The following is a 20,578-nucleotide window of genomic DNA, read 5'->3' on the forward strand; positions in this document are numbered from 1 at the left end:
ATCTCAAATCAATTATGTATGCACTCTTTTTCAGAAGGTTTTCTGCCTGCCGTCACATAATTTGGGAAGGCACGAAACCAGCCTTATTCTTGGGAACGTACGTGGTCGAAACAATCATCCCCGTGCAATGTTGGAAACTATGAATCAAAACCACAATATACTAATTCAATGGATAGGTCAGAGGTGGGATTATTTTACAGTTAAGACCCCCTCTCCACCGGCCACTTTTCCGAATCCCCCTGAAGTCAAACGTCCGTTTCTCCCTGCCCTTCTGCCCTTCCATCGCGACTCCCGTGTCCTGCCCCCGCCACGCCCGTGCGCCACTGGCGATTTGCCCGACGCCAGTGTCCCGCCGCCACCCGTGGCCCTTCGTTGCCTGTGGCTCAACGGCGACGAGAAGAAGTGCAATGTCAAGGAGAGCCACGACTACTCCATCTTCACGTGATGGAGGGCGCCGCCCCTAGACCTCGCGCCTCCTGGCTGTAATGCCCGTAAAATTTACCAACTCAAATCACTCGCTAAAAATTCATTTCAAAATTTTTCCGACCGTTGAGCTCCCGAGAAATCTTTTCCTTCCCGGCGACCCCGCCGTCCCAGCACCCGACGTCATCAGCCGTCTTTTTCCGTTCCCCGCAAATTTCACCGCGTGCCCGTCAAATCCATCACGCATGCCGATCAATTCCGCAACTTCGCCGATTTTCTCCTCCCTTTGTCCTTCTCCTTTCCCCCTCCTTTTTCTTTTTCTTCTTTTCCTTTCCCCTTCTTCCATCTTTCTTCTCTCCGCCTTCTTCCTCCTTTTCCCTCTCTCCTTCCTTTTCTCCCTGGCGCTCCCTCTCTGGCACCGCCCGCCTGGCGCTGCTCAACCCATGCGCCTGGCCACCCCGCACGCTCGCTCCCGCACTAACCCACACCCGCCTCCTGCCGCGACGCGCCCGGCCACCCGTGCCACGCCACCCCGCGCGCCCGCGCCGCGCCCAGCCACCCGCGCCACGCCGCCCGCACGCGCCTGACTGCATGCATCGCATCGCCGGTCGCTAGTCGCCGCCGTCCCGCCGCACGTCACGCTGGCCATCACCTCGATGGACTCGCTGTGCTCCTCGTCGACCGAGCCGGCCCCCACCACGCCATTCACGAAGACCTCCACTCCGGCACGCCACCGGCCGAGAATCTCGGCACCATTGGAAGCCGCCGGCCATCGAGCTTCTTCCGCCGTCTATAAAAAGGGGGCCGAGCCCCTGCCGCCTCCACACCACCACCGGCACCGCTCCCCCACCGCTCGCCGCCCTATTTCCCACCGTCCCACGCGCCGCCGCCAGGAGTCCGCCCGCCGCCTCCTTGCCCACCGCCGGCCCCCTAGCTCCGGCCACCATTCGCCTGAGGTGACGCCTCAAATGGAACCCCCTCTACCTTCCCCACCACACGGCCCGCCACCGGTGAGGCCCAGCCGGATGGCCCCCCCACCGAGTTCCTCCCCCTCCTCCATCTTCCTGTCACGGTCCAAGGAAGAAGAAAGGATAAATCCCCTCCCATTTCGATCTAACCCCCTAGTTTCTCCTAATTGCAAACCGGCCTTCCCACCTCTCTTAGAGAAGTTTCGCGGATACACCCTTCCACCTTTCAGAAATAATTACAAATAGGTCCCTGGTTCTCGCAGTTTAGTCCTAAAACCTTGTTTTAAGCCCTAACACCCCTTTAACTTGTCATTTCATGCTCCAAACTTCCTCCAATTGATCCCAAATTCGACCACGGCCTCCTCCCATATACTTCCGTTGAGGCATATTCAAATTTCATGAAAATACTCATCCCACCTATTTTCCGCTCGCATTCTCTGTTCGGAGCTCAACGAGTAAAATCTTATTTTCTTTTTATTTATTATGTGCTCTTTTGTGTGTGCCGTAGATCGCGGAGTACCTGAGGAGGAGCACGAGGAGGAGTTCGACCGCGAGCTCGAGCCTGAGGACCAGTACCGCGAGCAGGAGCTTCCGGAGGGCTTTGAGAACAGCAAGTACAATCTCATCCTTTGATGCATATTTATTCCTAGTTTGTCAAAACACAACCTATTGGCCTATTTTACAAAAGTGCATATTGTTTTATTGCAAGACATGGTTGGATAGCCACCCTTGATTTGTTATGAATATTACTTGTTGTCCCATACTTATCTCTAAATATGACTTGCTGTATTTGGATGATAATTACTGCTAGAATGCTTAGGATCTTGTTACTCAAATTCAATCATGACTACAATGGTTTATTTAGAGAATAAATGTGTGAGTATTTTCGAATGAGAAAATGGGTTTTCGGGTATAAAGGCAAGAAAGGCTTAGATGAGATGGATGGGTGTTTCTTGTGTGAAATGCCAGAATGTTGAGCTCGTACCTTAATGGTTGAGCAAGGTTGGGAGTTATCCATCTTGTCATGGTTAAGGACCGAGTTGATGTGTCATCTTGCCTAATTCAATCATCGTGCAACCACTCGACCGTTGTGTGGGCAACGGCTTAGCATAAATCCCACTAGCTAAACTGTTAGTCTTCGGGTGAGCTGGTGAGCAACGGGAGCCATGGAAAAGGAGTAAGATCTTTGTGACTTAGGTCCCAGTAAAGACCTTGTTGGTAGGTCATTAACCCCATGGTTACTTCCATGTGGACTAATCAGTTATAGCTAAGGTGGGTAATGGCTTTGTTAGGATCTGCACCAGCGCTAAGGTGATCGTGCTGCGGTACCCTACTTGTGGGAAAAGTGTACAACCTCTGCAGAGTTAAAACCTATCTGGGTAGCCGTGTCCAAGGCATTGGACGAGTTACGGCTTGGTCATATAACTAGCATTTGGAGATGGATGGTTTTTATAGCGTGTGGTGGATTTTGGAAGTGTCCAACAGTTGTGCCGTGGGCTATGGCGGACGGGGAGTCTGGTAGTGATAAAACTTGGATCCTTTGTGTAGGATCAACCCCACTCAATGTTTGGTTACTAAAGAAAATGCTTTTCAAAAACTCTTTTGAAAATGAACCATTGCATGTGTGGAAAATCTAGCTTTATTGCAAATGAACCTTAACCTCATCCTTGTTATATCCTGTGCATACTCCTGCTGTATCCCCCTCCGTGGATGGGGTTGGACTTGTTGAGTACTTTCGTACTCACCCCTGTTTTGTTGCTTCAGAGGAGGACCCGGACTACGTCGCCGAGGATCTCGAGTAGGAGGTCGTGTCTGTACCCAACGCTGCCTGTGGTGTTGGCCTTTTGCAGGATGCTTCCGCTGATGCTTAGTTCCGATTGTAGCCCGGAGTCCGACTGGACTGCAACTTGGATTTGTATCGTTATCGGTTTAGTTTTACTTTGGGTGTGGCTTGCCCGCCGGCTCCTTCGGGAGTTGTACGGTTTCTGAACTATCTGTTGAATAAATGTGTTATCAGTCTCCTAGGACTGATATTTGTATCACATTTATCTCTACTTAAGTGGGGACGCTTCACTAGCCATGGAGGGCGCCGAGCCTGGACCTCCCCTCCCCCATGGCCCTGGAGCTCGGCCCGCCAACCATGGAGGGCGCCGCGTTTGGACCTCGCCACCACCGGCCATGGAGGCGCCGTCCCAGGACCTCGCTCCCCAGCCATGGAGCGTGCCGCGCTCGGACCTCGCCCACCCCGGGTGCGAGGAGCTCACCCCGCTAGCCATAGGCACCGGGCGTGACGCCCCGGGAGCTCGACCCCGCCAGCAGTCGTGGCCGCGGGAGAGCGCGCCGCCCCCTAGGACAGGCTCCCTTGCCGGAGGCCATGGGGAGCTGGCCCCTTGCATGGAGCTCAAGCTCGTCGGCGGCCACGCTGGCCCCACGGTCAAGCCCGGCCAACGCTTCCCTCGCACGCTCACGTGAAGACAGAGTAGGGCGGCGAGCCATGGCCGGGCGGCAGGACACTGGCGCTGGGCAAATCGCCAGGGGCGCAATGGCGTGGCGGCGGCGGGACAAGGTGATAGAGGCGGAGTGCCCGATCTTTCGGTGAGTGGAGATAATTTCGATTTGGTGGAAGTAGACCCTCACGATCCGACTACGACGAGCGAACCCGAAGCGCCAATGCAATCGCTAAACCAACTCCCGATGGTTACCAACCTCGCCAGTGCGAGATCAGCCTAATCACGAAGATCGTTTCCTGCACGCAATCGAAAAAACGAACAAGAAAAAGACGCGATCAATCTCAATATCACTCGAAGGTGGAGTTCTGAATCACACGAGGACAGCGCGTATTTGCGCGTGTTCGAGAGTAGCTAAAGCTATATGTAAAACAAAACTCAAGTTGTAAACAAAAGGGACTTCGACTAAATAAAGGGGGCGCAGCCCCTGGAGTCCGGAGGAGGCGCCACGGCAAGAGGGGGGCGCGCGCGACCAGGGGGAGGGCTGCGGCTCCCAACCCTAGGTGCCCCACCTGGGCTGCCCTATTGGGCCATCTTGTTATTCCGCTGGGCCTTCGTTCCTTAACAGCATGATGAAGTTTAATTCTCTCGCACGGGCCCGAGTGATTGGCCCAACTGGATGATCAACTGTAGGCACCTGAGGTGGAGGAGCAACTGGAGGCGCCTGAGGTGCTACTGGTGTAGATGTACTCGTGGTGTCCTCATCATCTTCCCCTTCTTGAACTGAAGTCGTCCTTGATGGCAACTCCTCATCTTCGCCCGCATACGGTTTCAAATCTGCAACATTAAAACTTGTGGAAACACCAAACTCCGCAGGCAGGTCAAGGATATAAGCATTATCATTAATCTTGGTTAGCACTTTAAAAGGACCAGCAGCACGTGGCATCAATTTAGAACGACGTAAAGTAGGAAAACGATCCTTTCTCAAATGCAACCAAACCAGATCACCCGGTTCAAAAGTAACATGTTTTCTCCCTTTACTACCCGCAACCTGATATTTAGCATTAGCAGCAGCAATGTTTTGTTGAGTTTGCTCATGCAAGCTAATCATTTGATCAACATGGGTAGCGGCATCTATGTGTGGGGCGTCCTCAGCATCAAGCGCAAACAAATCAATAGGCGCCCGAGGAATATAACCATAAACAACCTGAAAGGGACACATCTTTGTAGAAGAATGCGTTGCATGATTATAAGCAAACTCAACATGAGGCAAGCAATCTTCCCAACATTTCAAGTGTTTATCTAAAACAGCCCTAAGCAAGGTTGACAAAGTTCGATTAACCACCTCAGTTTGTCCATCAGTCTGAGGGTGACAAGTGGTGCTAAACAGCAATTTAGTTCCCATTTTATTCCACAGTGATCTCCAAAAATGACTGAGAAACTTAGCATCACAATCAGAGACTATTGTATTTGGAATACCATGCAAACGAATAATCTCGCGAAAGAACAATTCAGCAACATTGCTAGCATCATCAGTCTTATGACAAGGTATAAAATGAGCCATTTTGGAGAAACGATCAACAACCACAAAAATACTGTCCCTCCCCTTCTTAGTTCTAGGCAATCCCAAAACAAAGTCCATAGAAATATCAAGCCAAGGGGAAGTAGGAACAGGCAAAGGCATGTACAAACCATGGTTGTTCAATCGTGACTTAGCTTTCTGGCAAGTAGTGCAGCGTGCAACAAGGCTGTAACACCCGCCATTTTTATTCATCAAAGTGACTTTGAAGAATCGAAAGCAATTCGAGAAGAAAAGAAAAAGGAATTGACCGAAAATCAAATTCGGGTCAAATTCGGCCGAAATTTGAATTTTGAATTTGAAATTCAGAAAAATTCGGCGAAAATATAGAGTGGAAGTATAAAGATGATTAGAACTTAAGGGTCAAAAATTTGGAGTAATATTTGATCCTAAACACTCAAAAGGAATCAGAGAAGGAAATGAAAAGCTACGTTTACTATTCACCGTCCGAAAACAAGAAATCAGAAAAACAGCTTAGAGTACATTTTGGAAATTGAATTCTGATAAATTTCTCAAATAAGTAAATCAGGACAACTATACCATGTTGAAATATGAACTTTGGACTCCTAAATCTGGGTGTTGTTGATCCGGAATAGTGGGGGGAAACTATTTTAAATAGAGGCCTAAAGTTGGCACTTTGTCACAATAGGCGGTTTTGCTGGATTTTGGTTAAGTCTGAAAATGGTATTGAGTACAGGACTTTAGAACCAATTTCTGGAGAAATTTCCTTAAAAGTGAGCAGATGTTTTTGGACATTAGTGTAATATGGATTATGGAGAAGGTAAATGAATAGTTGTTGTCCATAGAAAGTGGAAGGTTTGAATTCAAATTGGAACCAAAAGTCAGCAATTGAGCAGATTTCGAGCTCCTTGCCGAATTAAGTCTAAGTCTGAAAAACATGATGAGTATCTATGTTTGAAACCGAATTCTGTCCAATTTTTCAAGTAAGTGAGCAAAGGCAACTAGACAGTAGTGAAGTATGATCCTTGGACATGTTTAATAAGGTGTTTTTGCTCAGAGATAGCAAAAGAATCAAATTCAAATCAAAGCTCAAAGTCAGCACTTTAGCTATTTCGGCCAACTCTCGAAGCTGCATAAAATCTAAGTCTGAAAACAGTGTTGACTAGCAATATTTGGAGCAAATTTCAGGAAAATCCAGTGCAAAGGTTATATGGTTTCTGGTGCAAAATGGAATACTTATTAGTTGTAGAACACCAATAGGAAGTGGTTGGCCTATATGGAATACAATTGGGCTATTGAAATTGGTGCTAAAGAAGGGTAAATGATCACATTTTGTGAACCGTCGAACTGAATCGCTGAAGTTCAGCACAAGTTGACAGAAACATTGGAGCTCAAAAATCTCGACCTTAGGGTGCTCATCTCGGGTAAAGGCCAATCTATCAATTGAAGTGCTCGGATCACTCTACAAGTTTGCTTAAAGGAATTTTGCGAGTTGGGATCAAAAGGTTTGAGTAAAAGAGGTCTGAATATTTTGGCTGGGAGGAGATAAAAGGAAAAAAAGGGGGACAGTAGAAACAGAGCAGAGCGGCAGTGCCGTGCTGCCGCCGGCTCTCGCGCACGACTGGCCAGTACAACGGCCACGTCCGCGCTCGTTCAGGTTGTTGTGGTGGCACGCATGCACGATGGATGGAAGATTACGACGATGTTTCCCGCGCTTATCCTTTTCACCGGCCGTGTTACATCGACAGAAGCAAAGCTCGGTCATGCAGTGCCGCCGCCAGCTCTTGGGCATGTTGGCCAGCGCGACAGCCACGCTCGCACCCCGCCGCCTACCACGAGCTAAGCTGGGGGTCATGCGCGATAATGTTGCGTCGCTATCGCCTTGCCCTCCTCCAGTTAAACTGCCGCCCTGGATTTTTCTGCCGTGCAAGCAGAGCTTGCGCAATCAGTGCCGCCGCCGGCCGATTCACCGACGTCGCCACCTCTTCTTGCAATTCCATCCACCCAAAGTTCCGCCAGCTACTCCTCAACGTCCCAAGCTCCTCCATTTTCCAGCTCCCCGCCGTCAAGCTCCGGTGTGCCGCTATTTCCATCCGCCGGCCGCCGTCATCCAATCCCCAAGGTGAGCTCCTGAATCGGCTTTTCCTTCTCGATTGGCGAGCCTAGGGGTGTCCTGCAAGAGTATAGAAGCCGTAGGGGGAGGCCAGGGACCCGGTTGTGCCGTCGTTTTGTGAGGCCACGGCCGGCCGCCGGCCATGGTGCCGCCGGCCGTGGGGAGCCCGACACAGGCCACCTCCGGGAGTGCCGCCGCAACCTGTGGGGGAGTCTCGGCTTGGAGATGCCCCCAGCCCGACCACGCCGCCGGGGAGGCGCCGCCGGCGAGCTCCCGCCCCTGCGGTTTGCGCCTCTGTTCTGGGCGCAAGGAAGAAGAAGAACCATGCGCCAGGAGTTTGGAAGGAAAAAGGGGGAGGAGATAGGCCAGCCGTGCAACATGGGCCGAGGGAAAGGCGCGGCCCAGCTAAAGCCCGCGCGGCATAGAAGAAAAGGGAGAAAGAAAAGAGGGGCCGCCATCCGTAGTGGGCCAAGGGGAGGAGGAGACAGGCCGGTTGATGAACTTGGGCCAGGAGTCCAAGTCTCGGTGGGGGAGGCCCAGGTGGGGCGGGAGAGAAGGAGAAGGCCAGGCAGCCATTTTGGGCCGAAAGAGAGGCGCCGGCCCAGCTGGCCGCGCGGCATAAAAGGAGAGGGAGGCAGGCGCAAGAAGGATAAGGGGGCCGGTCAACCGTCTTGGGCCAAAGAAAGGAATCGGCCTAGCTGGCCCGCGAGCGATAAAAGAAAAAGAAAGAGAGCCGATGGGCCGTTTTGTCACTTGGGAAAGAAATGAGCCGTGCGGCCCAAGAGGAAATAGAAGAAAGAAAAGAGTGGGCCAGTGAATGGTTGAGAAGGAGAAAGTTGGGCCGTGGGCCCCACGCGTTCGTGAAGAAAAGAGGGAAGAAGTAGGAGGCCGGGTGGGCCCTAGGTGGAAGTGATGGTGGGTAGAAGCAAGTTGGGTGAGAAAAGTTTGGGCCGGGGGTTTTATTTAAACTTTAGGTTTGCTTTTATTAGATAAATAGATTAAATAGGGTTTTCACCATTTAAATTCCAGGAAATTCTAGAAGTGCCCAAAATTAGTGAAACCAATTTTATTAGGATTGTTTTATTTTCCTTTATGCATTAAAATTCTTAAACCCTAGGAAAAATAATAAAAATTTAGGTATTTATTTAATGCCTTTTTATCTAAGGTATTTAAATAAATGCTTAAACTTTATTAAATGTATAAAAATTTGAAAAATGCTTTATTATCCACAAATCATTATTAATTCATAGGAATTAGGTTTTGAGATTAGAAAATTATTAGAATGCTTTTAAAAATAAATAAAAAGGTCTAAGGTAGGTTTAGTAAAGGAAATAAAAATGGTGGGCTAATCTTTTCGGGTTTCTGTGTGTTGACTTGCAACTTTATCATGATAAATTGTCTAGTCCTTGTTGGCTTGCAACTTTATCATGAAGGAAAGTTGTATAGTCTTGTATTCAAAAAGTTCTGCATCTCTAACTCTTGCATATACTGAATCGTAGACGTCACAACTCATGGAGTGGGAATTCATGGATTTCAGCTGGAGATGGACAGCATTCGCAGTGCCTCTTTCAATAAACAAGTTTTCCGAAGAACTAACCTTGTTGATCCCAGGCAAGCCCCGGTGCATTTATACCTATCTATTTTGGAGTCGTTATTTCATGTGACTAGTTATAGGTTATTTGTTATTGCATGTACTCAGTCTAGGAGTTGAATGGAACCTATGCTTGTGTATGATCCTACCTTGTTTTAAGGACATCTTTGCCACTTGTTCAAATCTTAGAAACTACCCAAGTCTAGAATTGCTTACTTGCTTACCTGCTTGGTTTACCAACCTTAAGGAAAACTCTTAGGTCATACATGTTGCTTATAAAGGACAGTTTGGAATATGGAAAGAGACAGAAGCTAGAGATGTAGTTCTGTCTGTTAGATTAATCTGGTTAAGGACCGATTCGTGTCTTAACCATTGATCAAGTGATAACATCTGATCACTTACTGGGTATGGGACCAGTAAAGCCTAGTAGATTAGTAAATTCTATGATCAGGAATGCTTCGTACCCGCATTTGACGTGCTGGAGATTGGCAGGGGTGTAGCCTGAAACTCACATGGAGATCAGGCCAGACGTGGGGTCCCATGTGGGGGTGCATCCCTGGGTCCGGGTAGTTGTATTCCTAATCATTGACTTTGCTAATCGAGAGGTTGTGAGATACGACCGGAACAGTCGTATATTGCTGGTGATCGGGGTACTCTCCTGCAGGATGTAATTAGATCCGGATCGCCGCAATTCTCGGTTATGAATGCACTTGATCGCTGTTAAGCTTCGTAGCATGAACTCATGTGTTATAAAATCTTCTATTGCCAAGTACTGTATGAATCAACAGCTGTGATTGTTTTACTTCTGTTATCATCTAGAATGGTTAGGTAATGACTTAACTCAAATAAAAGATAAAACTAAGGCCTCACTTATAGTAAGCTTTTTGGGCAAAATTGTGTCAACCAAGCACACCCAAAGGCTGACATGCATTCCAAAGAAAGCTATTATATTGATTAGTCGGGTAAGACTTGCTGAGTACTTCGTACTCAGGGGATCCCTTGTTGTTGTTTTCAGAAAGCTAGCAGGGACTCACCGAAGAGGAAGCCCCGAAGACCTAGGGTATCTTATGAGTCTCATGATACTCTAGATTGAAACTTAAATATTTGTTTTCTTCCAGACTGGTTTTAAATTCTTAGAACCACACTGACCTGCATGATTAAGTTGTTTCAAACTATGGTTGTAATATATCGTACCTTGGTTATGTCTTTAAAAATGTAATATTTGTTGATATTATCCCATCGCGGATATTATCCTGATGTATGGCTATGAGACACGTCGTGGATCCTTCGAGGAGTCCTAGGGACACTCGACGGACTACCGGACTTACGCTGTTTTAGGTGCGTTTCGGATAATTGCTGTTCCGACAGCAATTAGGCGCACTTAAACCAGCTTAAGTTGGGCGGTTCCGCCACAGCTGGTATCAGAGCCATAGGTTGGGATAATCAACAGATATTACCATTTAAAAACTGAGACTCTATTTTAAAATAAAGAAAATGTGAGTCACAGGTGGCAGTAGTATTAACTGGTTGTTTGTTTTGCAGATGCTAACTGTTTGCTGCGTGTCGCTAGTATTCGGTAGTTTATTATGTAGAGAGAGATTACGATGCCACCAATTTTTCTACGAGTGTGTATATGAGTCTGAAAGTACGTAGGAATCGTTGCATCATGTTTGCATTGCATGTTTCAAAATTTTTGGGTTTGGAGAGTGCCGTTAGACCTAAACCCGTTCCATGTAATAGAAGCTAGACGTAGTAAGGGGATCGATGCAACAGAGAACTGCAGAAGAGAAGATCAAGACAGACGGATGGACACCAAATCTTATTTGGATAAGCAATTAGGACAACTTAGACTGTCTGGTATGAGAAGAATAAGGAATAAATTGGATCCAGTCTGACAAGAGTTATGGGATCAGAAATCAGGACTATAGTATTGGAAGTATTGTATAAAGGTTTAAAGGCTTTTTTTTTCAAATAGAGCAAGACGTATTGCAATCACTTTATAAGATTAAAAGACTTCGATATATACTCTTCATCAACATGCCCGTTCCAATAATGTTATTAGAGAGAAAGAAATGAAGGTTCATAGATAAGGGAAAAGGATACCCCATATGATTTCAATATAAGTAAGAAGGCAGCTCTTGCATGAGATCGTAATATGGGAAACGATATGAGAAAAGCAGTTAAAGAAATTGGATGAATATGAGGCCAATTGACACAAGCCCAGGAATCTATTGATCCGGATGCCTCAGAAATATATCAGAAAACCATGAAAGCAAAGGCAACATCTGTTCGTCCCGGTTGTAGTGAAAGGAAAGGAGGATATTGTGGATAACAATATGGGTATAAATGGACTTGCATCTTAAGAAGTAGATCTGCATGCTTACGAGAACCTGGACAGTCTTAGTGTGAAAATGGAAAAAAATTTGGAAGGAGTCGTAGGAAGTCCGATCAACTGTTTAGCTAAGGACAATTCTGAGGGGGTTGTTTAAAAGAAACATATACCAAGGTTTGCAAAATGTAGGGAATAATGATATTAAAGGAACAAGAGGAAGTTTAATGAGTTTCGGTCTGTTGGATCTTTGTGACCCCAGAATATCGGACCCAAGAAGACACAGTTAATCCGGGTCAGAACTCGTGATGTAGGGCCACCATAAATTCTTACCTTGGTTGATGCTATTGCTAGTCTTATGAATTCAAGAGTGAAGTAGGCTAGGCTGCTAAATAGGGACATTCAGAATATAGGGAATTAACGTGGTTGTTGGGAATGGAAGCAGTATCAAAACCACCAACTTTTGGGAAGACACTATTCTTAACCTTTCACACAACAATTGGATAAGTAATATCCCAGCTGCTCTATGTGAGCTACAAGATCTTAGTCCGCTAAATTCGTCTCGCAATCATCTTATGGGGAAAATTGCCGAGTGGTTCAAAAAGGTTACAGCTGTTGCACTCAATGGAAATCAAGGTCTTTGCGGCGGAGTGTAGAAAGTTCTTCATAATACAATCACCGTTAGTTTCTTATAGTAAGAACTTCTGTAAAGTTTTCTACAAGGATTAAGTTCAGGTCACTAAGAATTTCACGGAGTCCTTGATTAGGAAAAGAAGCTATGGTTCAGTATACGGAGGAAAGCTAATCTAGGTAAACCGGGTTGTTGACTGTAAAGGTTTTTGATATGAACATATAAGGCACCAATGGAAGTTTTATGTCAGAATGTAAAGCTCTGAGGAGATGTGTGCAATTGTGGAGTATTGCTGGCGGAGACACTAACAAGGAGAGAGCTAGTAGATCCTGTGTTCTGCAATGGAGTAAGCACTATTAACCATCATCGAGAAGAATTTTTCAGATCAGATATTTTGTATCCTTGATGTTCAACTCTAAAAAGAATACCAGGAGTTTTCTGGTGCAGATTTCGAAGAAGATAACGCAGTCTACTCATGCTTGTTAAAGCTACTAAGAGTGGCATTTTCCTGCACATGTCAGCCCTGATCACTATATGAACATGAGACAAATTGTTGTAGAATTACACGTGAATCCAAACATTATATATGGATACATGTGTGATTCTTTGATGTACGGAAACTCGAAGATTGAGTTTGCAGGACATTGACTCCAAGGTTCCGCAGGCACATGATAGACCAGCTATCTGATTAGGCGATCTGTCAGAAAGAAGATAGTTTGGGAAGAATTCAAAACAATTATTATACCCAGTTTCTGCTAAAAAGGATTATAAAAGTGCAGCTGGAACAACTTCTAAAGGGTTTAGCGGGGACACAAGAGTGTTCGGAAGTATCTAAGTACAATTGACCATCTGGCACAATATGCTCCCGAACATATGAACCCTAAGTCTGAAAAAAAGGAATTGCTCCCAAGTACTTTTACAGATCATAGTTCTGCCATGAACATAGTAATCCCCAGGAAAGATAAGAGCTTTGGACAAACCCCTTGGAAGGGAGGAATCCTTGGAATGAGAGGACATTTCTTTTGAAGCATCTAAAAGTATCCCTCAGGAGTTGAAAGGTTGTCTACCAAGAACCTGCTAGATCTACTTATCGGCCCCGATGATAATTATCCTAGCAGCCACGGGTTATCCAGAACCCAGATAATGCTTCATGTTCAACAAACCCATAAGTACTTGAAAGGTTAAAGCACCACTATCTTTGCAAATCTACAGCTGTATTATAACCTAACTATGAAAGGACTGATTTCACCAGAGATCTCCCTTTTCAAAAGAAAGTGGAAAAATATGAATGAGAAAGCTCAGATTTCATGCCAAGGATTGGGTCAAAAGTCTATCCGAAAGAAATTCCTTAATTAGAAGGAAGGGACGTGAGCATTATACGGATATTCATGAGTTTCTAAAAGGTTGAATTTGCATGGAATTCTGAGAATAGTAAAATGTGTCAAGCTTTGAAGCAAAGGTTTTGACGAACAAGAATAAAGGAGAATATGCGGAGCAATTGCGCATGGATTTGGATAGCTTCTGGAGCATGGACTATATGCCAAGTTTAGTGAGTGAGAGTTTGGACTAGAGAAGATTCCATTCTTTAGACATGTTTTGTCCGAGTAAGGAATTGAAGTGGATTCTAGAAAGGTCAAGTACATAAATCACCAGCAACTGTTCGTGAAGTGAGAAGTTTTCTTAAAATGGTTGGATGCTATCGAAGTCAGATCTGAATATGAAGCATGAGATGGCTGAAACTGATCAAAGACTATAAATCAGAGATTTTATCATCCGAACAAAACTAATGTACCCTGCATGAACTTATCTTGCACGATACCTTAAAGAAAAAGATGGAACAAGCTCAGAAGAAGGACAAAGGAATGAGAATACTTCGGAAATGAATAAGCTAAAAGTGATGTTACTTGTTTTATCAGGATGAAAAGAGAGTACTCTATTTCAAAAACTGAATAATAGTACTCAAGGAGATGGGCTTGAGAAAGAAAATCTTAAATGAAGCTTGTCATCAAGATTCTCTATGCACCCGGAAAGTATTAAGATATATTAATACATGAAGCAATGATTCTGGTGGACAGGAATGAAAAGGGAATAGCCATGGAAGTATCTGAATGTACTACATATCAAAAGATGAAAGCTATATATCAGAAATCGGTCGACTTATTGCAACCCTTAACCATTCCTAAATGGAAGTAGGAAGACATTTCCCTGGATTTTATGGTAGGATTTCCTACTACCTCAAGAAGGTATGATTTCATATGGATTATCATAGCTTGACTTACTAAGTCGGCTTATTTCATTCCTGTCAAGACCGCTTACCGTATGCCAGCTTATGTGGAACTTTGTATGTCTCGGGTAGTATCGTTACTTGGAGTACCCAAGACAAGTGTCTTTAATTGAGGTTCTCAATTCGTCTCTGGATTCTGGGAACAAATGCATGAGACAATGGAAACTACCCTTATTAAGAGTAAAGGATGCTTAGTTAGACAGAAAAGATATGCTTTGAACCTGTGCTCTTACCTTCTCAAAGAAATGGGAAATAGGTTTGCTTTGAATTTGGTCGGAATCAAGAGAAAGAATACATTTGGACCAGATCTAGTCATTTAAAGTTAAGGAGAAAGTTCAGAAAAAAAAAATTGTAAGAACCTTGAAATAGCTTAGTCCTGACAGAAAAATTATTCGGATAAGGGAAGAGGATCTTTGGAATTTTATTTTGAGACTTTATACATCTCAGAATATCCCGGATGAAAGGAGTACACCAGTTTGGAGTCAAAGGAAAAATTTGCTCCGAAATATCTGAATCAGAAGATCATCAATACTCGAACTAAGAGTATCAGATTGTACAAGGTGCAAGCTCCGGATAAAGCTACTTAGAACAGACTGAAGACCTAGAGTCTAAATATTTTAAGTTATTTGAGACCGTCAGAAACAGATGAACAAAGAGCCACCACCCCCACTATCCTTGTACAGAGAAAGAAGGAATAGTTAACCTGAGGCAGTTTCCTTTCCATTCTCAAAACCGAGGATTTAACCCCGGGAATCTCGGGACGAGATTCTGTTAAGGGGGAGGGGCTGTAACACCCGCCATTTTTAGTCATCAAAGTGACTTTGAAGAATCGAAAGCAATTCGAGAAGAAAAGAAAAAGGAATTGACCGAAAATCAAATTCGGGTCAAATTCGGCCGAAATTTGAATTTTGAATTTGAAATTCAGAAAAATTCGGCGAAAATATAGAGTGGAAGTATAAAGATGATTAGAACTTAAGGGTCAAAAATTTGGAGTAATATTTGATCCTAAACACTCAAAAGGAATCAGAGAAGGAAATGAAAAGCTACGTTTACTATTCACCGTCCGAAAACAAGAAATCAGAAAAACAGCTCAGAGTACATTTTGGAAATTGAATTCTGATAAATTTCTCAAATAAGTAAATCAGGACAACTATACCATGTTGAAATATGAACTTTGGACTCCTAAATCTGGGTGTTGTTGATCCGGAATAGTGGGGGGAAACTATTTTAAATAGAGGCCTAAAGTTGGCACTTTGTCACAATAGGCGGTTTTGCTGGATTTTGGTTAAGTCTGAAAATGGTATTGAGTACAGGACTTTAGAACCAATTTCTGGAGAAATTTCCTTAAAAGTGAGCAGATGTTTTTGGACATTAGTGTAATATGGATTATGGAGAAGGTAAATGAATAGTTATTGTCCATAGAAAGTGGAAGGTTTGAATTCAAATTGGAACCAAAAGTCAGCAATTGAGCAGATTTCGAGCTCCTTGCCGAATTAAGTCTAAGTCTGAAAAACATGATGAGTATCTATGTTTGAAACCGAATTCTGTCCAATTTTTCAAGTAAGTGAGCAAAGGCAACTAGACCGTAGTGAAGTATGATCCTTGGATATGTTTAATAAGGTGTTTTTTGCTCAGAGATAGCAAAAGAATCAAATTCAAATCAAAGCTCAAAGTCAGCACTTTAGCTATTTCGGCCAACTCTCGAAGCTGCATAAAATCTAAGTCTGAAAACAGTGTTGACTAGCAATATTTGGAGCAAATTTCAGGAAAATCCAGTGCAAAGGTTATATGGTTTCTGGTGCAAAATGGAATACTTATTAGTTGTAGAACACCAATAGGAAGTGGTTGGCCTATATGGAATACAATTGGGCTATTGAAATTGGTGCTAAAGAAGGGTAAATGATCACATTTTGTGAACCGTCGAACTGAATCGCTGAAGTTCAGCACAAGTTGACAGAAACATTGGAGCTCAAAAATCTCGACCTTAGGGTGCTCATCTCGGGTAAAGGCCAATCTATCAATTGAAGTGCTCGGATCACTCTACAAGTTTGCTTAAAGGAATTTTGCGAGTTGGGATCAAAAGGTTTGAGTAAAAGAGGTCTGAATATTTTGGCTGGGAGGAGATAAAAGGAAAAAAAGGGGGACAGTAGAAACAGAGCAGAGCGGCAGTGCCGTGCTGCCGCCGGCTCTCGCGCACGACTGGCCAGTACAACGGCCACGTCCGCGCTCGTTCAGGTTGTTGTGGTGGCACGCATGCACGATGGATGGAAGATTACGACGATGTTTCCCGCGCTTATCCTTTTCACCGGCCGTGTTACATCGACAGAAGCAAAGCTCGGTCATGCAGTGCCGCCGCCAGCTCTTGGGCATGTTGGCCAGCGCGACAGCCACGCTCGCACCCCGCCGCCTACCACGAGCTAAGCTGGGGGTCATGCGCGATAATGTTGCGTCGCTATCGCCTTGCCCTCCTCCAGTTAAACTGCCGCCCTGGATTTTTCTGCCGTGCAAGCAGAGCTTGCGCAATCAGTGCCGCCGCCGGCCGATTCACCGACGTCGCCACCTCTTCTTGCAATTCCATCCACCCAAAGTTCCGCCAGCTACTCCTCAACGTCCCAAGCTCCTCCATTTTCCAGCTCCCCGCCGTCAAGCTCCGGTGTGCCGCTATTTCCATCCGCCGGCCGCCGTCATCCAATCCCCAAGGTGAGCTCCTGAATCGGCTTTTCCTTCTCGATTGGCGAGCCTAGGGGTGTCCTGCAAGAGTATAGAAGCCGTAGGGGGAGGCCAGGGACCCGGTTGTGCCGTCGTTTTGTGAGGCCACGGCCGGCCGCCGGCCATGGTGCCGCCGGCCGTGGGGAGCCCGACACAGGCCACCTCCGGGAGTGCCGCCGCCACCTGTGGGGGAGTCTCGGCTTGGAGATGCCCCCAGCCCGACCGCGCCGCCGGGGAGGCGCCGCCGGCGAGCTCCCGCCCCTGCGGTTTGCGCCTCTGTTCTGGGCGCAAGGAAGAAGAAGAACCATGCGCCAGGAGTTTGGAAGGAAAAAGGGGGAGGAGATAGGCCAGCCGTGCGACATGGGCCGAGGGAAAGGCGCGGCCCAGCTAAAGCCCGCGCGGCATAGAAGAAAAGGGAGAAAGAAAAGAGGGGCCGCCATCCGTAGTGGGCCAAGGGGAGGACGAGACAGGCCGGTTGATGAACTTGGGCCAGGAGTCCAAGTCTCGGTGGGGGAGGCCCAGGTGGGGCGGGAGAGAAGGAGAAGGCCAGGCAGCCATTTTGGGCCGAAAGAGAGGCGCCGGCCCAGCTGGCCGCGCGGCATAAAAGGAGAGGGAGGCAGGCGCAAGAAGGATAAGGGGGCCGGTCAACCGTCTTGGGCCAAAGAAAGGAATCGGCCTAGCTGGCCCGCGAGCGATAAAAGAAAAAGAAAGAGAGCCGATGGGCCGTTTTGTCACTTGGGAAAGAAATGAGCCGTGCGGCCCAAGAGGAAATAGAAGAAAGAAAAGAGTGGGCCAGTGAATGGTTGAGAAGGAGAAAGTTGGGCCGTGGGCCCCACGCGTTCGTGAAGAAAAGAGGGAAGAAGTAGGAGGCCGGGTGGGCCCTAGGTGGAAGTGATGGTGGGTAGAAGCAAGTTGGGTGAGAAAAGTTTGGGCCGGGGGTTTTATTTAAACTTTAGGTTTGCTTTTATTAGATAAATAGATTAAATAGGGTTTTCACCATTTAAATTCCAGGAAATTCTAGAAGTGCCCAAAATTAGTGAAACCAATTTTATTAGGATTGTTTTATTTTCCTTTATGCATTAAAATTCTTAAACCCTAGGAAAAATAATAAAAATTTAGGTATTTATTTAATGCCTTTTTATCTAAGGTATTTAAATAAATGCTTAAACTTTATTAAATGTATAAAAATTTGAAAAATGCTTTATTATCCACAAATCATTATTAATTCATAGGAATTAGGTTTTGAGATTAGAAAATTATTAGAATGCTTTTAAAAATAAATAAAAAGGTCTAAGGTAGGTTTAGTAAAGGAAATAAAAATGGTGGGCTAATCTTTTCGGGTTTCTGTGTGTTGACTTGCAACTTTATCATGATAAATTGTCTAGTCCTTGTTGGCTTGCAACTTTATCATGAAGGAAAGTTGTATAGTCTTGTATTCAAAAAGTTCTGCATCTCTAACTCTTGCATATACTGAATCGTAGACGTCACAACTCATGGAGTGGGAATTCATGGATTTCAGCTGGAGATGGACAGCATTCGCAGTGCCTCTTTCAATAAACAAGTTTTCCGAAGAACTAACCTTGTTGATCCCAGGCAAGCCCCGGTGCATTTATACCTATCTATTTTGGAGTCGTTATTTCATGTGACTAGTTATAGGTTATTTGTTATTGCATGTACTCAGTCTAGGAGTTGAATGGAACCTATGCTTGTGTATGATCCTACCTTGTTTTAAGGACATCTTTGCCACTTGTTCAAATCTTAGAAACTACCCAAGTCTAGAATTGCTTACTTGCTTACCTGCTTGGTTTACCAACCTTAAGGAAAACTCTTAGGTCATACATGTTGCTTATAAAGGACAGTTTGGAATATGGAAAGAGACAGAAGCTAGAGATGTAGTTCTGTCTGTTAGATTAATCTGGTTAAGGACCGATTCGTGTCTTAACCATTGATCAAGTGATAACATCTGATCACTTACTGGGTATGGGACCAGTAAAGCCTAGTAGATTAGTAAATTCTATGATCAGGAATGCTTCGTACCCGCATTTGACGTGCTGGAGATTGGCAGGGGTGTAGCCTGAAACTCACATGGAGATCAGGCCAGACGTGGGGTCCCATGTGGGGGTGCATCCCTGGGTCCGGGTAGTTGTATTCCTAATCATTGACTTTGCTAATCGAGAGGTTGTGAGATACGACCGGAACAGTCGTATATTGCTGGTGATCGGGGTACTCTCCTGCAGGATGTAATTAGATCCGGATCGCCGCAATTCTCGGTTATGAATGCACTTGATCGCTGTTAAGCTTCGTAGCATGAACTCATGTGTTATAAAATCTTCTATTGCCAAGTACTGTATGAATCAACAGCTGTGATTGTTTTACTTCTGTTATCATCTAGAATGGTTAGGTAATGACTTAACTCAAATAAAAGATAAAACTAAGGCCTCACTTATAGTAAGCTTTTTGGGCAAAATTGTGTCAACCAAGCACACCCAAAGGCTGACATGCATTCCAAAGAAAGCTATTATATTGATTAGTCGGGTAAGACTTGCTGAGTACTTCGTACTCAGGGGATCCCTTGTTGTTGTTTTCAGAAAGCTAGCAGGGACTCACCGAAGAGGAAGCCCCGAAGACCTAGGGTATCTTATGAGTCTCATGATACTCTAGATTGAAACTTAAATATTTGTTTTCTTCCAGACTGGTTTTAAATTCTTAGAACCACACTGACCTGCATGATTAAGTTGTTTCAAACTATGGTTGTAATATATCGTACCTTGGTTATGTCTTTAAAAATGTAATATTTGTTGATATTATCCCATCGCGGATATTATCCTGATGTATGGCTATGAGACACGTCGTGGATCCTTCGAGGAGTCCTAGGGACACTCGACGGACTACCGGACTTACGCTGTTTTAGGTGCGTTTTGGATAATTGCTGTTCCGACAGCAATTAGGCGCACTTAAACCAGCTTAAGTTGGGCGGTTCCGCCACAAAGGCGCTCAACATCAATGCGCATCCGGGGCCAAAACAAGTGGGCAGCCAGTACTTCATGCGTCTTGTAGACGCCAAAGTGCCCCATGAGACCGCCTCCATGCGCTTCCTGTAACAACAAACGACGAACCGAGCTAGCTGGAACACACAGCTTGTTAGCGCGAAATAGGAACCCGTCCTGTATGTGAATTTTGCCCCATGGTTTGCCATGAATACAATGGGCGAAAGCATGTTTAAAATCAGCATCGTCCACATATTGATCCTTCACAGTTTGCAAGCCAAAGATTTTAAAATCTAACTGTGACAGCATGGTATAGCGATGAGACAAAGCATTAGCAATGACATTTTTCTTCCCGCTCTTGTGTTTAATAATGTAAGGGAAAGACTCAATGAATTCTACCCATTTAGCATGATGACGGTTCAGGTTTGTTTGGGTACGAATATGTTTTAAAGCCTCATGATCAGAATGAATTATAAACTCGCGATGCCAAAGGTAGTGCTGCCAAGTATGCAAAGTGCGCACTAAAGCATAAAGCTGCTTATCATAAGTAGAATAA

General features: G+C 45.3%; 2 long non-coding RNA genes across 2 annotated transcripts; both read left to right on the forward strand.

The window, feature by feature from the left end:
- Positions 1-7,030: 7,030 nt before the first annotated feature.
- LOC117840014 (uncharacterized) lies at positions 7,031-10,339 on the forward strand. The gene is made up of 3 exons (XR_011897117.1): positions 7,031-7,500; positions 8,991-9,102; positions 10,098-10,339. It is a non-coding gene; the product is annotated as an uncharacterized lncRNA (long non-coding RNA).
- Positions 10,340-16,617: 6,278 nt separating this feature from the next.
- LOC117839799 (uncharacterized) lies at positions 16,618-19,845 on the forward strand. Its single transcript, XR_011897115.1, has 3 exons — positions 16,618-17,026; positions 18,517-18,628; positions 19,624-19,845. It is a non-coding gene; the product is annotated as an uncharacterized lncRNA (long non-coding RNA).
- The last annotated feature ends 733 nt before the right edge of the window (positions 19,846-20,578 follow it).

This window comes from Setaria viridis, chromosome 9 (assembly GCF_005286985.2).
Source record: "Setaria viridis chromosome 9, Setaria_viridis_v4.0, whole genome shotgun sequence".
NCBI classification, from domain to species: domain Eukaryota; kingdom Viridiplantae; phylum Streptophyta; class Magnoliopsida; order Poales; family Poaceae; genus Setaria; species Setaria viridis.